Source organism: Monodelphis domestica, chromosome 1 (genome assembly GCF_027887165.1).
Source record: "Monodelphis domestica isolate mMonDom1 chromosome 1, mMonDom1.pri, whole genome shotgun sequence".
NCBI classification, from domain to species: domain Eukaryota; kingdom Metazoa; phylum Chordata; class Mammalia; order Didelphimorphia; family Didelphidae; genus Monodelphis; species Monodelphis domestica.
This window is the reverse complement of record NC_077227.1, coordinates 168422263-168442931: the sequence shown is the minus strand read 5'-3', so window position 1 is coordinate 168442931 and position 20669 is coordinate 168422263. Positions and strand designations below refer to the sequence as shown.

At 36.4% G+C, this 20669-nt stretch overlaps 1 protein-coding gene across 2 annotated transcripts in view; it reads left to right on the top strand.

Annotated features, from left to right (window-relative positions):
- Positions 1-20669, top strand: part of CGNL1 (cingulin like 1) — a 193571-nt gene that overhangs the window by 125185 nt on the left and 47717 nt on the right. The window lies entirely within an intron of this gene.

The following is a 20669-nucleotide window of genomic DNA, read 5'->3' as shown; positions in this document are numbered from 1 at the left end:
GCATAGAGAAGCTACTATCTGTATCTTTGGAAGGAATATCCATTCTAATGAAATCATGAGTGCATAGTTGAAGTTATTCATCAAGGCTTCATACATGACAAATATGGCAGAGATACTTCCTAACTGTGTGGCCCTGAGCAAGTCACTTTACCCCAATTGCCTAGTCCTTATTGCTATGCTGCTTTGGAACAGATACTTAGCATCTAAGCTAAGACAGAAAGTAAGGTTTAAAAAAATACTTTACACATAGGAGAAACAAGGAGAAAGGGGGGAAATGCCCTTCCTTCCTGCCTTTCAACTTCCCTCTCTCCTTAATTCCTTTCTTCCTCCTTTCTTTTAGAGTCAGATGATTTAGATTCACATTCTTCCTCTGTCACTTAATACTGATATAACTTTGGGAAAGTCGCTTAGCCTCCCTGGGCCTCAATTTCCCCACTTTATAAAACAAAGGGATTGGATTATATCTCCCTTCCACTTCTAGCTCTATTATCCTTTGATTTTTTTTACATTGCTGTCACTTCCAAATGATCCTTCCCAGTTGACCCTCTATTAGAACACTCTTAACAAAAACAAGAACCAACACATCAGCCATGAGTGACTATGCTCATTGTGTATCTGAAGTGAGTTCTTCACCATTATTTCTCTAAAGTTAAAATCAATTACTGCATTGATTAACCAGTCATTTTCTTTTTTCTTTTGAACTTTTGAGAGGCAGAGTGAGCAGTAGAAAGAGTCCTGTCCTGGAGCCCAGGAAGACCTGTATTCAGATTCCACCTCTGATACATAGTGACTGAGTGACCACACATAGTGGCAGTGTTTAGGCAAATAAGATCCTTGAGCTGCAAGAGAAGGTGCCAGTGTGCATTGGTAGTGGGAATTTCTTCACTTTGGATTTCTAATTACTAAAGAAATCACAAGTTCAGTCCCCATCTCTGTTGTGAACTTAACAGTCATCAGTGTACACAAGCTTCAAGGTGCAAAAAATAGGAAAGACAAACTGTAAACTTCTGTTAGTGCCCAACTCTTCTTCCAAGAAACTCAACTAATATATATTTGCTAGTTAGTTGATAACTAAACTCGGCAGAGGAAATAGGTAACAGGATGAGAGCTGTGATTTGACTCATTTTCTGAATCAGTTAACACATTAATCTAGCATTTCTGTTTAATAAAAGTGCCAGCAAAGTAGGAAAGAGGTAATTGACCTTTTCTCTTATGATCAGTTAGGTAGGGGCAGGAAGGGGAGCAACCTCGGATGCCCTTGGCTTCCTTTCCTACCACTCCCTCTGGAAAGAGTGAAAGCACAAGTAGAATCACGCCTATATAAACTACCTCTGTCAAGACACATTTCTGCACATCTCCCAAGTCAGGCAGGAATTGCAATACCTGGAACTTTAGAGTATTTTGCAGGTTCTACAACCAAACTGTGTTCCATGGAGCAGAAAAAGGATGTTATTTTTAGCTATTTAGAGGAATGCTGAAAATGGATGGTTCTTCCTATAGATCCTTGCATTAGACTGGCGATTTCCCCTGTGACAGATCTGTGGATTTTGGCCAGAACAAGAGGCAGCTCTGAGTATTCTAGCCCAACAGGAAACCCTCCCATGTGAGGGCCTCTTTGTTTTCTCCTGGGTGCATCCACCTTCTCTTGTCCTTGGCAGGCGGCACTGTTTGTTTTGTGGTGCAAAGAACAGAACTAGTTAGGTTGGGGGTGGAGTGTGTGTGTGTGGGGGCAGTTAGTGATGTAGGTATTTCCTAATAAAATTTTTTCTTGGTTGCCTCTAAATTCATGAATAGTGTTTCAAGAAATATTTTTCTACCTTCATTAAAAATAGAATGAATGTATAGATTTGACAAACTTTGGCTTAAGAAACCAAAGTAAACTGGAAAGGTTAATAAGTGATCTGGTCTCCTGTATTTTTTACATGAAAGTATGGCTTGTGGGATTGCCAGAAAGTCATGGAGGAAGGTAGGTCTTCCAGTATCCAGTATCATGAAATAGGGCAGTTATTTTTGAACAAAAGTATTGTTTGGGCTCCAACTTGAGGCTTATTTGTGACAAGACCTCCAAGTAGCAGCTGTAGCTTCTAATCAGAGGACAGTCTATAGTGTCTGTAATGCAGAAAGGACTGCTTGTCTTTTGGGATCCTACCTGCAGTGACATCAAGGTCATGGCCAAAGCACAAAGGACACCTAATAACCTCAAATCAGTGAATCTTTAAGTAACTTAAATAAATCTTTGAGTAACTCCTCATCAGTAATTCTTTTTAAGTTCACCATAAGCTGAGTGCTATACTAGGGACTGAGGCAAATACAAGCAATACATAACAAAACTATTGCCCTTGAAGAGTTTATAATCTTATTTCTGGAGTCTAGGGAGGAGAACCTAGATAAACATACAGAAACTACTAGAAAATAGACCATTAATTATACACTAAAGTATACCAGTGGGTGTTATAGTCTATATAAACTCTAGGCATTCAGAAGAAATAGGAAAAAGTGGCCTGAAGAAACATGGAATGTAACACTTGGACTTCAGAGACTTCAGAGGTCATTTGGTTCAACTCACATCCAAACCAGAATCCTTTCTAAACATATTTAACAAGTAGTCATCAAGAATTTGCTTTGAGACTTTCAGAGAGGTATAACTTACTAACTTCTAGGGCAACCCATTCCATTTTAGAATAGCTCTAATTATATTGACTATTTTCTTATATTGACCCTAAATCTGTCTTTCTGCAACTTCCACCCAGTGTTCCTATTTCTTCCCCTTTAACTAAACATAATAGTCTATCCCCCTTTCTAAATGATAGTCCTTAATGTAGTGGAAGACATCTGTCATACCTTCCTCCTAAGTCTCCTTTTATTCAGGCTTAACATTCCCAGTTCATGTAACTTATCCTTGTATGGAATGATCTTTTAAAAATTATTATTTTAGATTTTTATTTTTTCCAGGTTACATGTCAATACAATCTCTTAATAACCATTTTCTTATATTTTGCAAACCATGTTCTCTCTCTCTCCCTCAGATTCCTCTTTCTCCCCAAGAAAGGAGGTAATGTGATATAAGATGTATACATATTATCATATAATACATATTTCCATGTTTGTCACATTGCAAAAGAAGATATGTATCACTTACCCTAGAGAAAAGTTCATGGAGGGGATAAAAATAAAGAATGGTATTCTTTCATTTCATTATTCATATATTATATATATATATATATGTATAATTTCAATTTGCATTTGGACTCCATTTGTTCCTTCTATGATGGTGAATATCTTTTTTGTCATGAGTCTCTTGGAGTTTTCCTGGATCCTTGCCTTTCTGATAATAGTTAAATTATTCAGAGCCGATCATCATACATTATTGTAGATACTGTTTATGGCATGATCTTGAGGATCTCTCACCACCCTGCTGGTATCCTCCTTAAAAATGTCCTTCCTAAAATGTGATGTGCAGAACTGAACAAATCTACTTCCATTGTGGTTTGACCAGAGTAGAAGATTGCAGGACTTTCATTTCCTGAGTCCTAGATACTATGCCTCTCAACACAGCTCAAAAATCACATAAGATTCTTGGCTGATGTATCTTTTGGTTGTTGACTCATAGTGAGATTGCAGTATGCTAAAATTCCCAGATCTTTTACAAATTATCTAATCACATGTTTACTGACTCCCTTAAATGTTCATTTGATTTTGAATTCCTATCAATTTTCATATTACTGAGTTCAGGTCATTGTTTTAACCTTTCAAGATAAATATGGGTCCATTTTTTGTCTGTAAAGTTTGTTGGCCCTGTCTCCCAGTTTTGTTTCATCTGCAGAATTGCCCGCAATGCCATATATGCCTTCATTCAAGTTGCTGATAAAAATAGTAAATGGCATAGAGGAAAAGACAGGTTAGCAGAAGACCGCTTATTGGATCTAAATAGCCAACTATTTTAGGCTCTGTCTTACTGTACTCTCATGTAATGTATATTTCTCTATCTTATCTATAAGAACTGCATTATATAATTTGATAAATCTTTTGATCAAATCTAGGTCAACTGTATCTAGACAAGAGCATTCTTCCAATCAGATAACTCAGTCAAATTACCATGTCAAATAAAAGAAAATTAAGGTTGGACTGGCATGATCTGTTCTGGAAGGAGATGGGCTAGAAGAGATCAATTAATAAATTCCTCAGTGGTGGAGATTTTTTATTTTTTCTTTGTATCTCCATTGTTTAGAGCAATGCCTTGCACATAGCAAGTACTTAATAAATGCTTGTAAATGGATGAACTGATAGAAACATACAAAAAATCTGTACAAAATAAATGCAAGATAATTTGGGAAATGTATGAAGTCATGAGTAGCTGGGAACTTCAGGAAAGACCTGCAGAATAGGAGTTAGATGTAGATTTGAAAAGACATTGTATTTTTCTGAGAGAAAATATAATATGATTTGATATACATAGCTATAGGTAGGTGCCTAAAAAAGTTAAAAATTCAGTGAGTGACATGAAGAACACTGTCATACTTCACTAAATTATCTCTCCTATTTTTTTATCTTAGAGGTGAAATTAGGTGTATCTCCCCTGTGGGGCAAAGGTAAGAGAGAGTATTAAGTAACTGAAATCCTGGTCAAGGAGTGAATTTAGGCTTCTGTTCATAAAGGCAATAGTAAAAATCATTCATTAGGATCATCGTAGTCTTCCTTTTGGGGAGGTTAAATCATCTCTTATAATAAGTAAAATATTGAAAACCACAGATATTATAGTATAAGGTTAAGGTTCCTCTAGAAATGCAAGAAGTCATCATTATCTGTCTAGCTTCTGAGGGAAGAAAGGAATGGATATATGTCCGAAACTTGTGGGAAATTTCAGTAGAGTTTCTCTTTTGTTAAATATCAGCTTATGGGCATGGCATCTCTTAAACTTTTAGTGTTTAGTCTAAAGATATCTTGACAAACTGGTATTGTTTGAGTCTAGAACTGTCTTTGCAGATGAATTGTAAATGTGATTGTGTGCCAAATGGAGCCTGATTATAACAGGAAAACAGATGTGACCCTTCCAACCCCCACAATATATTAAGCATTTGGTAGAGGCAGCTGGATGGTGCAGTGGAGAAAAGGATGAACTTAGAGATGTGACTGTAGACATTTATTAGCCATGTGACTTTGGAAAAGTCACTTAACCTTTGTCTCCCTCAGTTTTCTCATGAAAAGTGGGATAATAGTAGCATTTACTGCCAGTGTTGATGTGAGGATAAAAATGAGATAATATTTATAAAGTGATTTGCAAATCTTAAAGTGCCGTATAAATGCTTTGTTGTTGTTCATTTGTTTAAATTATGTCTGACTCTTTGTGATCCCATGTGAGTTTTTCTTGGGCAATGATATTGGAATGTTTTGTTATTTCTTTTGCTAGCTTATTTGACAGATGAGGAAACTAAGGCAAACAGGGTTAAAGGCCCAGAGTCGCACAGCTAATAAATGACTGGGGTGATATTTGAACTCAGGAAAATGAACCTTTCTGACTTCAAGCCTGGTAATCATTTGGGCCACCCAGCTGTCCATATGTAAATGCTAACTGCTATCATTATTATTATTGTTATTGTTGTTATTATTATTATAATAGCCAGACTCAATGGATGGGAGCTAAGGGAAATTCTTCTCCATAATACTGTTCTTAGTGAATGACATATTTTGAGGTCCTCTTGTTGTCCTTCCATTGACCATAGCTTCTGACTTCACTAGTGATTCATTTTAATTCATACCCATATTTAGACACTCAAGTGGAGACCAGCTGATCCAGGGTGATGGACTATCATTATCTTTTTGACAGAGGGCAAAAAAAAATCACTACACTTCCTTCAAAATTTTGTCTTTTGTCTTCTGCCTGGGAGGACCTCTGATTTATGCTTCTAAACTGTTAGAGGAACATTTGTTCCTTCCTGTATGCTGGTCACTGTGTATATAGTGATTATCTATTTTTGTCACTCTGAATACTACTATCTTTTTTTTTCTGATCCTGCTATGAAGAATACTCCAGAGAGATTTATAGATATTACTTAAGAAGCCAATCATATCATGAGAAAAAAGATGGTTGTCTGACAGAGTCCTGGACTTGGAATAAGAGAACTTGGATTCAAAGTCCTGCTCCTGCCAGTACTACTGTAATCTTGGACTAACTATATAACCTTATAACCTCTCTGAGTCTCAGCTTCCTCAACTGTAAAAAAGGTTAGGAAGATATGATCTCTAAGGTTCCTCTTGACTCTCAATCTTTATAATATTTTAAATAGGTCTCCCACAATCTTGTTATATCATTCCTTATTCTTTCTGTCATGTTTGACTGCTCCAGGAAAGAACTGACATATTAAAAAAAAAAATTCTTACCTTCTGTCTTAGAATCAACACTGTGTATTGGTTTCAAGGCAGAAAAATGACATGGGCTAGGTAATGAGGGTTAAATGACTTGCCCAGGGTCATACAGTTATAAAGAATCTGAGGCCAGGTTTGAACCCAAGACCTCCTGTCTCTAGACCTGCTTTCATTGCTCTCCAACATATCTTTTTAAGCAGGAAATGAGTAAAGACTATTCTAATTTGTCACTGCTTCTCAATTTTGGGGTTGTAAAGATCAAATATATAATTCTTGGGCATTTCTTGGTATTGACAGCAGTGTAATCTGTTTCTATATTAGAATATCAGCCCATTTTGTTTCTCTTCACTGTCAATCTTAACATAAGTCCTTGTTATCCTCTCCTATGTTGAATACAACATACTTTGTGATGACCTTTTCTTAATAGCATTGAAAAGTGGTAACATTTATGTTTTGGAGAGTGGTTACGTAAGGAAATTTTTAAGAACTCATAGTCACTTAAGAATTAGAAAAGTTACTTAGTGTGATGATGACACATGCTTTTAATTTCAGCTGCTGGGAGACTGAGGGAGCTTCAGAGTTCTGAGCTGCAATGGGCTAATAGGCTTAGTCCATACTAAGTATAGTATCAAGTAATCATTATGGTGATGGGAGCAATGGGAATGGGATTACAAGCACCTTCATCAAAAACTCCTCAGAAAAAATTAAAAAAGCAGTAGCAGTGCTTCAGAAGGGTGACACTTCTGCTTTAAAAGATTTTCAGATGACTGAGAACTTTGGTTTTTTCTTTTTTTGTTTTTACCAATTATGTATAACAAGTTTTCCCAAGTTATATGATCCAAAATATTGATTCCTTCCTCCTTCCATTCCCATTTATGGAACTGGCAAGCAATTGACTGAGAATTTTGAAGGATACTCTCAATACTCAATACTCTAAAGGTGACCCTTGCAAATTAACTTCCAAGCCCAGCCACTCTTTGGAATGATTACTTGAACTCTAATAGTTGTAGTAAATACTCCTGGAGAGTCTGATTGTATGGTTTACTTAAAAATCTTGCTCAACTTGTTGGACATGTTGGCTGTTCTCTATGTGTATGTGTGGTACTGTTTATAAAGTGAGGCTTTCATTTGTGAGTATGACAGACCTTATTGTTACCTCTTCAGTAGGGGCTTTAGAGGTCATTTAATCAATTAGAGACTCATAGAGTTATAGAAAGCTGGAAAGTGATCTCAGGAACCATTTCTAAAATGAAATCTTTGTAAATCATTTTGCAAACATAAAGGCTCTATATAAATGCTAACTTATTATGACTATGATTGAATATAGCCACCTCATTTTACAGATGAGGAAACCAAGACCTAGAGAGGTGATATAAAATGTTTTAGGTCACAGAGGCATTAACAGATCCAAGATTTGAAAGCACATCTTCACCATACTACTTAGCTCTCATGATTAGTAAAGTGGAAGAGCCAGGATTTTAATCCAGATACTCTGGCAAAAGATCCAATGCTCTTTCTATTCAACTCTACACTCTTCCTCAGCTTCTGGCATTTCTAAGCATCAGGAAGCTGGAGCAATTGTATTTTCTAGGTGGAGTCCTGTTTCCTACCTAACTCCTTGGAGGATTTCAAGGGGTGTTGATTCTGGACTTTAGACAAACAATGCTTTCATGTCCTGTTCACAAACTATGGTTTAGCCTCTAGACTTCATGATAAGAGAAATGGCATCTTCAAGTCAAATGAAACAGTTGTCCCTCTGAAATTTGAGAGGACACAATAAAACTGGATGAAGTTTCAGCAAGAAATTTTGGATATCTTTTTTAAAATGTATTTTTAATCAGATACAGAGTTGAAAGGTAGATTAGTAACCAAGGGAGTTATTGTAAGGATTTTGTGAGGTTTTGTGAATGATTTTACCCTAGAGCCTTAGACCTTGCTAAACCTCATTAACATCCTTAGAGATTCTAGTTCCTCCTTGGAAATAGTCCAGGGGTCCTTGTCCTTTACCCTCAGGCTTGATCACTCAACCCCAACTCAGGGCAAGAAATCTTTTAGATGTTCTTGGTCTCTGAACCTGCTTTGTTTCAATAAGAGACCTGAATTTCCAATTACTGATTTTCACATCTACCCCTATTGCCACACACTTTTTCCCCCCCTTTTGCTACCTTCTATATATTATTCCCTTCTAAATCCTCAGCTTCTTTCTCTTCCTTAATCATTGGCCTTGTTCCCTTCTGTTGCCTATCATATGAAAGGAGTAGCTGAGTAGCATAGTTGATAATATTCTTCTTGGAGTCAGGAACATGAGTTTAAATCCTTTAAATTCGGGTTATCTACTAGCTGCCCACTGATCTGGGCAGGCCATTTTTTGAAAATATACTAGGCAACTCTTTTGAGACTATTGATTAAAGATGAATTGTAGGTTTGAGAAGAGATTTTTCATATGAAGAATTTTCCATGCTGATGAAATCACATTTTTAAACCTCTTTTCTCCCTGGATAAAAATCTTCCCACCTCTGACAAGGGAGAAGAGCATATGGAAATTCAGAAATAATATACAAGGACAAAGATGTAAATCAAAATGTGTATATAAAAGAGAACTTATCCAGACTTTTGTTGGTTAGTACCCAAACTTAAAATTATTCTCTCTGGGTATAAGGTCCGAAGCTTAACTGAATGTATGATTTTTCTTCTAAGTCTTCTTTGTGATCTTTAGAGAGAATTCCATTTCAGATCATACTAACGTATTTCGTATTCATCCACCAGAGTATGCTAGGTCAAAGACACTGGTCAATCTTGTAAGCCAAATTGTACTCTCAGATGAGTACAAAAAACTTTCTGATAGAATAGCAAGTTTGTGAATGCTCTGTCCATGTTATTGTACTCTGCCTTGCTGGCCCCCCTTATCTGATTGACTGGTTCCTAAATAGTACTTAGGGCCAACCATGTCTTCATTCCACTCTGACCTCCAGCCTCAAGTCTCTGGACTTTCTGAACTTCACATTGTGCAGGGGCAGCCAGAGCCCAATGAGTACATGCTTCTGCCTTCCCTTTGCCCCCATGTAATTACAGCAATCTCTCCAGTTGCCACAGTTGGAAGAGCTTTTGGGAAATTGCCAGAGATCATGGCATCAGTAAGTCATGTCATGGGTCAGAATCTTCTGGGAAAATGAGCCTTTTCCACACATTAGTGTGTTAACTCTAAAATAAGGATTCCAACATACTTCATAAGGATCAGTGGGCAGAAAATTAATGGTACTTCCTATTTATCACCGAGGTCCTACAGAAACAATAGATGATTGGGAAGATATGATCAGGAGAAAAAATTCTGGTTGTGTGCAGCACAGGGAAATTGTTCTGAAACTGATGAAAATTCATGTAGTAAATCAAGTATTTATAAGGATAGGGAATTTGAAGTGGATAAAGAAGGCACAGAGTAGAGGGAAGAGAGCGTGATAGGAATAGAATTTTATATCATGCTTTGAATTATTATGTTCCTCTATAGATGCCATATTGTTAAGAGAGATTTGGTGCCAAGGTTTTATGTGACCAGTAAGCTTTGGGACTCTGGGCAATCACTTGACTTTTTAAAAAAGCCTCAGGGTTCTCATCTGTATAACAGAAGATAATAACACACTTGTACTTTTCTACCTCACAAGACTGTTGAGGGAGAAAGAGCTAGGTTAGCTGTGCATGCTATTGTTATTGCTATTAAACTGTAGGTTTGGCTGCCATCATTTGAAAATGAAATTCATGCATAATATTTTGGGTACAATTTAGAATCCTTTAACTTGTCTCATCCATATTGAATGATTCACAAAATCTCTTCCTCAGCTACCCACACTCATTGCTGCTCATGAAAATATATAAACATCTCTTGACCTTCATAATTCTTATGAAATGGCTGTGTGGCATTTTTGTTTTAGAGGGTGATGTTGCCAATTTATTATATCTAGTTCTTTGCCATTTATATCTTTCTGTGCCATATTTTCTGTCTTATACTTTTGGGGGAAGGATCCAGACCAGCTAATTTGCATTCACTTTCTGGCTCTACTTCTGAGTCTTTCAACACATAACTTATTGGTAGTATTAATCCCTAACCCTAGCTTTGGGTGTTGTCGTTTTCTCATTTGAATGTAAGCTCTTTGATGGCAGGAAATTACTTTTTTTTTTGCTTGTATTGAATTTCTAGAGCTTAGTAAAGTGCCTGTCACACAGTAGGTGCCCAGTAAATACTTGTTACCTTGCCATATTTACCATAACGAAAAAGAAGCTGACAATACTATATGCTAAGACATTTCTGGGAGCTAATCATTGGATTAGTTTTCTAATAATAATTTCTAATCTTTGGAGAGGGATTAAGAGAACATGTGGCATTCCAGAACCTTTGTGGAGACCTTTATCAGTCACTGATAAAGGGTTTACAAATAGGAGCCACATTGGTGTTCTGGAGCTCAAAGGTACAGAATTCTAGGAATTTCTCCTAGTCTATGAAGCCATAATTGGAATACTTTGCTAATCTTTGGGATTTAGTGCTTTTCCTTGTTCCTTGACAGATATGGGGAGAAAAATCTACCCGCCCATGTATTATGTTAGTTATTAGAAGTTTAGATTTTTCAATTGAATTTGTATCTTAGCTGCTCAACTCCAGGTTTATTTAAAGTGATGATGCAGGTATAATTGTTCAAAGAAATTATGACCTGTTTTATTCTGCCATGGTCACTAGAGACCTGGGGTGCCTGCTATTTAATCTTAAGGCCCAAAGTTCTCTTTCTATTTAAGCAAAACCATGATCCAGATACAATTTATGGAAGAAGTATCATTTTTTTAAACCCGTACCTTCTGTCTTAGGATCAATACTGAGTATCAGTTCCAAGGCAGAAGAGCAATAAGGGCTAAGGCAATTGGGATTAAGTGACTTGCCCAGAGTCACATAGCTAGGAATTGTCTTGAGATCATATTTGACTCCAGGACCTCCTCTCTCTAGGCTTGGCTTTCTATCTACTGAGCCACCTAGCTGCCCCTGGAATAGGTATCATTATTAAACCCATTTCCTGTTCTTTTGCTTTGACTTTGGTTTCCCTTTGTGATGATGAACTATCAGTCACATTGGGGATGTTTTAACCCTTGATCATAGTTCTTACAGTTTTCACTGTTTTTTGTTTTCACAAAATTGTTAGTACAAACTGTATTCTTTGTCCTTAAAATTCTAAGAAATTAAATATTAAATATAAATTCTTATTTTTGCTCACTTCATTGTATCAGTTCCTGTAAGTCTCTCCTTGCCTTTTGAAATCATCTGTGTCCTCTTTTTTTTGTAGCAGAGTTATTTAGTAAATCCCACTTCTAGGTGTATTTGTGATGTTGGGATGGGGGAGTGGGTGAAAGAGAGTTCATTGGTCAGCTCTTTGTGCTGAATTCCTTAAGAGAGAGGAAATTGAACAGACAAAATAGTGAACCTATTATTCTATCAAACTCAAGGCTGTATAAACATAAATACCCATGGTCATGAATAGGAAGTAACCCAAAACGTGTTGACTGAATCACTAGGTTCATACTCCAAGTTCCATTGGACCTCCTCCTTGCCTCCCTCTTTGGAGTGTACTGGAGTGGGCATCTAGATGAAAAAGTGGAGACAAATCATTACATTTCCCTCCCCTGCATGCTTGAACTGTTTTCATTTACTCAGCAAGAAGGCGGAAAAAAAGGAAACACAAAACAGTCCCTGGCAGAGTACTTATTAATTAGGAGAACTGGATGCTACCCTGCATTCATTCCAGGGAGCAATGAACAGGAGGGCATCCCCCCTAAGGGTCCAGTGTAGTCACAGGTTTCCAGTCAGCAGAAGCCCGTGTCAGGGATATTTATCCAATGCTCATGCAAGGAGAAGTGAATCAACTCTTTTTGGAATTTGCAAAATGCTTCAACTTGTCTATTTGTGTGGCTATTTTGTTGAGTTGGTATTTGTCCTGAACACAAACCTCCAGTCACTGACTCAAGGGACTAGTGTGAGTGTTTCTAAATTAGTGCCTTGGCTAAAGGAAAATGTGCTGACTTTCAGTGAATTTGGTGTGTCTTGAAAAAATACTCCTCTGCATTTCTTTGAGATACTATTGCATGTGCTTTCAAAAATTGTTCTAGAAAATAGGACAGAGATAGAGAAAAAGCAAACTGTTTTCAAAATAGTATACCAGTTTAATTGCTGCAGTATTGTTTGCCTCTTTGGGAAGACTTTTCTTAGAATAATAATCAAAATTTCAAGCTGAACAAAGAACCTTAGGCTAGAAGGATGAATCAGAAGGGGTCTACAGACTTTATAGTCAGAATACCCACATTTGAATCTCAACTATCATATTCTATCATTATGACTTTGGGCAAATGACTTAACCTCCTAATCTGAGTTTCCTTATCTGTAAAATGAGGGGTTTGAACTAGATGGCTTTAAAAGTCCCGTCTTGCTCTAAAACTTTGATCTTATGATCATCTAGTCCAATACTTTCAATATTTAGGTGAGCTGATAACTTGTAGTAGATGCATGATAAATTGTGCAGTAAATGAATGATTGACTTCTGCTCTCAGGTCTTATCTTTCTAAGTGCTTTTTGTGGGGGACAGGGAATTTATTTTTTTTTTGGCATTTTTCCACCTTAGATTTGAGATTCTTACTAATGGTTTTCTGATTGATTGATTTCCTCCTTCATTCCCCTATCCCTTCACTTACGGTAATCTATTGGATAAGGGGTCTTAAATTTTAACATTATTTCTGAAGGCTGGGGAGAAGGGAAAGGAGATGGAGGTTAGATCTTTGCCTTGGAGGTGTTTAAGAATAAATTAAAATTACACCTGTAAAACAGGAATTACACCTGTAAAACCAGGAATGTGGGACCAATTGGGTCAATACCAATTAATTTTAAATCTCTAGGCTATTTATATGCAAAGCAAAGCAGGGAGCTAGGAGGAACAATAGATGGAGGGCTGGGCTTGGGGTCAGAGAGACTCATCTTTCTGAGTCTCAAATCTGGACTTTGACACTTACTAGCTGTGTGATCCTGGACAAGGCACTTAACCCTATTTGACTCAGTTTCCTCATTATAAAATGAGCTGGAGAAGGAAATGGCAAACCATTCGAGTATCTTTGCCAAGAAAACTTCAAATGAGGTCAAGAAGAGTTGGATTTAATTGGAAAATGACTGAATAACAACTTGCAAGGCACTGTGTGAGATGCTGAGCCTAGAAAAAGAACATTTTAGCCAGTCCCTGCCTTCAAGGAATTCACATTCTAATGGGAGAATACAATAAGGTCAGAAAAGGTCCAACCCCTGATTCAAATAAATTTGTGAAGTAGGTGAGGAAAACACATGATCACATGGCAAATAGCTTCAGCAGAATTACAGTCAACACGGTTTCCTACATGCTTAAAAGAAAAAAAAATGTCTTTTCCAATTAAAAAACTTTAAAAAAATACAAAAAGACTAAGTGTCAAACAGAGTAAAAGCTTTGGGTTGCAACATGTTTGAGGGGATAAGTAGGTTAGAAGAGATTTAAACCATGGAGGTAGAAAGAATTGATATGTTTAACTATTCTACTATATGGTTATAATTATCAGAATGTGGAGTCCTGTTTTTAAAAGCAAAAATTATTCACTCAAATCTTGGTTTAGAAAGAATCTTCCTTTATGACTAGTAGATAACATCAAGAAAATCACTCAAACTGTGATTTATTTAGTATAGGCAACTACAGGATTAGAATTCTCTCTCTTCAATGCAAGTCAATATTTTTTCTGGCATCGAGTCTTAGATAGTTGACTTGAGTACTGAATGGTCAGGTGTCCTGCCAAGAGTTCTACAACTAGTGTATATCAGAGACTGAATTTGGATCCAGGGCTCCCAACTTTGAGTCAACTCTATGCATTATGTTACTGCCTTGGATAACTTAACCTAGTTATTAAAGTGGAAATGCTATGGTTTTTTAAAAAAGACAAAACTCAGAACTTCACTACCAGAGGAAACTTTCTTAATTTGGGGTTGGGGGGTGGGAAGGGGGAAAAGGATTAAGGAAACAGAGTATTTATTCCAGTGCCTATGCTAAACATTTTATAAATAATGATTCATTTCATCCTCGCAATAACCCTGGGAGGTAGATGCTATTATTACCTTCATTTTACAGGTGAGGAAACTGAGACAGAAAAGAATTTAAATGACTTGCCTAGAGAAATGAATCCTTTTATTAGTCTGGTAAAGCCCAAAGGTCCCTTCTCAGAATAATGTTTTTAAATGAACAAATAAAATGCATAAGATTCAAAAGGAAATAAATTATATCGAAAAACAAATTCACAGAACCCAAGTTAGAAACTCTTGCTTGAAGGCCCAGTACATCAGATGGCCCTGGGCTTTGGGGAGTAATCCACTCCCATTTTCTCCTCAGTTTACAAATCCATACTTTCAAAACACTTCCCAAACCTATTCATTAGCACCTCTGGGGCATGGATGATAGGACTGCCACAGAAGCAGCTGTATAAACAGAATGTGTTTAGCCAACTCTCCCACATGTTGTTTTGTGCTGGTAAGCAATTCTTTTTCTCCACATATAGATGGGAATGAAGAAGAATGCGATGGGAAAGGCCCAGATGGCATGAGGGCTTGCCCTTACAGGATCTTAAAGATGAAGGAGTGCTTTGTGCTTATAACTTAATTCTTAATATGCACCACAAGACCAATTTAAACTACCTTTGGCTGCTTAGTGTTGCTTTCCAAGTGTCCCCCATGAGGCACATTTTGCAAAGCACCTATTGGGGTTCTAAGGAGTCAGCATTTCTGAAAGCACTTTCTAGCTTCAGACTCTGGGATGTGCATGCTGTTCTTGCCTGGAAAGATCTGATGAATGCAAAAGGTTCAGCCTAACTTCCTATGGAGAGATCCTAGGTCTTTTTGAGCAAAATGAGCTTTTTCTAATCACACCAAAGGCAGGGAGAAGTGCCCCAAAAATGGCTGTCTAAGGAACCTAAAAAATTATGGGAGAATTGGCATTTTAATACCATGATTATTATTTTCTCCTAGTCCTTAGACAGCAACTCTTATTTCTTATTTACTTCAACAAATGTAAATACAACAAAAATCTCTGACTTGTAATTGACTGCCAAATTTATACAGGTGTGTGGAAAGTTTAAAGTGTTATAGAAGTGCAAGCTATTATTACTATACTGTGAGGGTCTCTGGTTCTTCATCTGTAAAATGAAAGGGTTGGATAGAACCAAGTTTTGTCATTAAAATTCTAAAAGCATAGGAAGAAGAGAAGAGGTGAAGAGAAAGTAATAATTTATGAATGGTGCCAGTGTGGTTCTGTGAAAAACCTGCTGGATTTGGAGTCAGGAAACTCCTGGGTTCATATTCTGCCTCTGATATCACCTGTGGATCATGGAAAAGTCAATGAACTTTCCTGGACCTCAGTTTCTTCATCTGTAAAATGGCAGGATTGGACTAGATCACCTTGGTTTCTATCTCTAAATCTATAATCCTATAATTTTGAAGTAGAGCGTGCTGACCTTAGTGGTCCCTTAAAAATGCCTATTTGCACAGACCTTTTCCTTCGGCATATACCACCTAGCTTTATATTTTTAAAAGGAAAGCTCATAAAACTGATTCCATGTTACTTGTGAGTTAAGAACCAAGACCATCTCTTGAATCATAAAAAAAAAGACAGAATGTTGCCATTTACTTATATTTCCCCACCCTATTTCCCACAACCTCCCTGTTTTTTCCCTACCCCCTTTTTCCTGGCATCATGCATCTTACTTTCTGGAGCAAAGTAAAGCCATCAGGTAAGGGCCTTTCCATCTTATCTTGTATTCATCTCTGAATATCTCATAAGTCATATTTCTCCATCCTTAATAACAGAGATAACAATGGATTTGTAAACTGAGGAGAAGATGGGAGTGGATTACACCATGTGTGTTAATATAATATAACATAATTTTTCTAGGCTACACAGTCCCTACAATCTCAGATCAGCTTGTGAAAGCACCAGCATTGAACATCACTCCACAACTTTCCCCTTTTTTGCAGGAAAGCTCTCATCTCTGATGTGTCGGTGATGTTTCCCTAGTTTTTCATTCTTCCCAGAGAATTCAGAGTAGTAGTTAGAAAACCTGAGTCCAAATTCTTCCTCAGCCACTCTAAGTTTAGTGACTCTGAGCAAGTCACATAACCTGCTAATAGTACTTGCTTTCCAGGTTTGTCTTAATGTTAAAATATAATAATACTTATAAATCTCTGTATATAAAGCTAGATGTTTTTAATAATAGTAGAACAAGGTGATAGATATTCTCTTCCAATTCTACATTTTGGGATATTTAAGCATTGTAATTGATTGATGAAGTAGAAGGAGAAAATTCGGAGGAAAGGGACTAGGTGGGAAGAGTCTGATTTATTCACTGGCTGATTTTCTGAATTTATCAGTTAGTTTTATGGCCTTGACAGAGGTCTCGTTAATTTTTAAAAATCAAGACACTTACTCCTTCACAAAGATGACCCATTGTAATCATTTGGAAAAGGAGTTCAGGAGATGTAACATTAGCAAATGGCAAAACCACAGTGCTATTAAGTTTTGGGGTAACCTGAATTTTTTTTACTCATTTCAACTCTTCATAGTTAATCACTTGCATGCTCTCTATATAGATGTGTTAAATGGTAATGACTTGGCCTCAGTATTTCATATATTGGAATGTCCTACATCTATTAAGTAGTTCAGCTATCAATTCCTTGGGACTTGAAAAGACCATTGGATTACTGACCCCTCTATATTTAAAATGAACACATTGGCTCTATGACACAGGAGTATATAAACAGAGAGGAGCATCTTGTAGTCCATTACAGTGTTTATATCACCCTGGATAACTGACAAAAATTGTCTATAAGGCTAAACAGTTTATTTTTTTTAAATATTTGAGCCTTGTTCAATTATTACTAAAAGATGAATAAGATTTTTACATTTTATTTTAATTTCTTCCTATGAGGTAACAAAGATACTTTCTAAGTACTACAAACCAATATGCATACCTATGCTTCATTCTGGTTTCATAACCCTTATTTTAACCTTCCATTTCCATTTGTTTGAGAATGAAAGTTCATAAATTCAAAGTTAATCACAGAGAACAGACTCATTTTTGCAAACTGATGCCAGAATACATCATTATTGTTTGCAAAAGTCTGTGGCTGCTAAAATTTCACAGAAAAGGCAAGAGAAAATAAAAAAAAAACCTCAACAATCTTTAGATGATTGAAAATAGGCAAGGTGGTTCAGTGGATAGAATGGCAAGCCTAGAATCAGTATGTCCTGAGTTCAAATCTGGCCTCAGACACTTTCTTAGCTATGTGACCTGCATGGGTCACTTAACTCAATTGCCTAGTCATTACTACTCTTCTACTTTGGCATACAATTCTAAGGCAGGAGGTAAAAGGTTTTTTTTTTTTTTAAATAATAATAATAGTAGATGAATGTTATCAAAGTTTGATAAAAAGTCATGAAATTTGAGTTTTAGATATCCAGTTCCCTATTTTGAAGCTTTTTCAAATGTTAATGGTAGGAGGATAGAAGAAGGGGGCAGAATGGAAGCCCAACAGTGTTCATAAAAATCATGTTGTTTTGTTTCTTGACTATTTTATTTTTCCCTTCCAAATTTTTTTGTTTCTATTAAGAGAATCACCATTTCTTCTGAAGACATCCAGGTTTGAAACTTGTGTCAGCTTTTACTCTTTTATATTCCATAGACCTATCCAATCATATGTAAACTCCCCTTGGATCCCCTTTTCTCCATTCATATAGCTACCACTTTTGATCAGCTCTCACTTGGAATTGATCTTCCTACCTCCCGGTTCTTCTCTTCCAATCCATTTTTCAATTAGCTGCCATTATGATTTTCCAAGGACATAGTTCTGATCTTTCCTAATCAAAATTTTGTGCTTCCCTCTGGTAAAATTACTTTGATTGGCATTTAGTTCCCTATGTAGTCTGACTCATATACCTTTTTAGATTATGATATTCCTCTTCTTTGCATCCTCCTTAATTTCCAGCAAAAATAAACTATTGATTTTTCTAACTTGCATCACTCATCTGCCCCCATGTCTTTTGTACAAACTACTCCCTCCATGTCTAGAATGTATTCCTTACTCATGTCTTCATGTCTGTCATTCTTTTTTGTCTTTCAAAACTTAATTTATGACTTCTCTTATTTCCCTTAGTCCTCCTTGTCTCAAATTATTTTATATGCTTAATCTGTGTGCATTAATAGGCTATTACATATTGTCAGGAAAATGTTATTCAGGAGAAGCAGGGATCCTGTGAGAAAAATATATGACCAGGAAAAATATTTAGTCATTTAGCAAAAAAGGATGGGAAACCTGAGAAGCTTATCCTCCCTTACAGAGTCCAAATACTCCATAAGCATTTAGGAAGTATCAAGAGATATATAAAGAAAGACTCCAAGCACATTAGATCACCACTACCATCCCCAACCCAGCCATGCCAGACTTATTAGAGAACATGTATAAAAATCACATAGGATAAAATGATAATCTTTGCCAATTGCAGAAGAATCCTTATTGATGAGATCACTGATCTTTTGGCTATATACCAATTAAGTCCTGACCTCCCAGCAGAATGTAAACTTCTTGGGGTCAGATGTTATCTACTTTAGTCTTTGTCTAACAGAGAGTATCTGGCACATAATACAGGATTGAGAAACGTTGCATGAAGTTGCTTTGAACCCTGTGCAACTTTTCAGGTATAATGAATTAACATTTGAATTGGGTGTTTTAAGGGTATTATAACTTGGTATTTTAGATGGCAAATTTCTAGAGAACACAACCTTCTGCTTTATTATTGTTGAAAGTTTTAAAATTTTCCAAAGAGTTTCTACAAGCAAAGAATACAATTCTCCTGGGAATAAGTCCTTATTCCAATTGCCTTCTCCTGTCTATTTACAAATAAATACTTCTACCAGAGGTCAGATGAACAAAAGAGGCTTTGGAATGATAAGATCCAGGCTCAATTTCTGGGTCCAATATCTTGCTCACATACTTATTGACTATTTGGTCATGAATAGGGTATAAGTTTCCTCAACTATCAAATGGGGTTGATAACACTCAGATCTACATTCTGAAGGGACCTCAGAAGTCATTTAGTTCAAACCCCTCCTTTCATGGGTGAAGAAATTTTAACTGATTGAAATTCACACAAATCCTAAGTACCAAAGGTAGAATTTGAACCTTGGTCTTTGACTACAAAGCTAGTACTCCTTCTACTTTTTACTCTGACTACTTATCTCAAAGACTTATGAGAAGACTAAATAAACCTTTTTTTTTTTTAAATAGCTATGTTCCTGGTTTATGATTTTCTTACTACGCGTCTGTAGAAATGTTTCTTGACCACTTTTGAAGTTTTGATTTATAATATAGTTGTAAAGAAGGTGATCAGTGTAAACTATGTGTACAGATAGAATAAGGAAAACAAGTGAATTTGAGGAAATGTCTCATGAAAAAGAGTTAGATCTTAAGGTCTTGCTCTGTATACTGAGTTAAGGTAACTTAATCACTTGAAACTATTTTTATATAAGATTGGCATTTAGCTAGCCTATCAGAAAATCAGTTTCTGTATTATATATAACAACAATTATTTTATCTGAAAGGGAAATTTAACATGTTCAGCAACATCATAAATGCAAATGGCTTTTACTGGCAAAGACAGGTTTCATTTCTCATGGAATGAGTTCTATAATTTAAGCAAACTATACATGCAATTTTGCAATTGATCTGAGAACTGCTTGAAATAATTTAGAGATAGAAAACTACTAGCTCCTAAGTAGCATTCATTTTAGAAAGATAAAGCTTCCTAGCCAGAGAAATAGACTTGCTAAACAAATGTACGACATAGTACACTACTTCCACTACTGCACTCTGTGATCTAGTGAAACTGGTCTCTGTTCTTGTACTCTCTCTTCACCTCCAAAGAGTTCTCTCTTCCTTCAAGACACAAATCAAGTACCACTTTCTATATAAAACCTTTCATGATCTTCCCTTCCCTACCCTTAAACACTGTATCCTCCTTCCCAAATTACTTTGTTTTTAATGGCTATGTCTTTATTTTCATTTATTCTAGTTATAATTATGTATGAACTTATTGTCTCCATTATTAGAGTAGAAGTTCTTTCATTCTTCATCTTTTTATTCCCAGGGTCTCCTACATATTAGGGTTTCAAATATTGCAATCAATAATTGCTCATTGGTTGATTGAACAAAAGGAAGTGATGAGGGG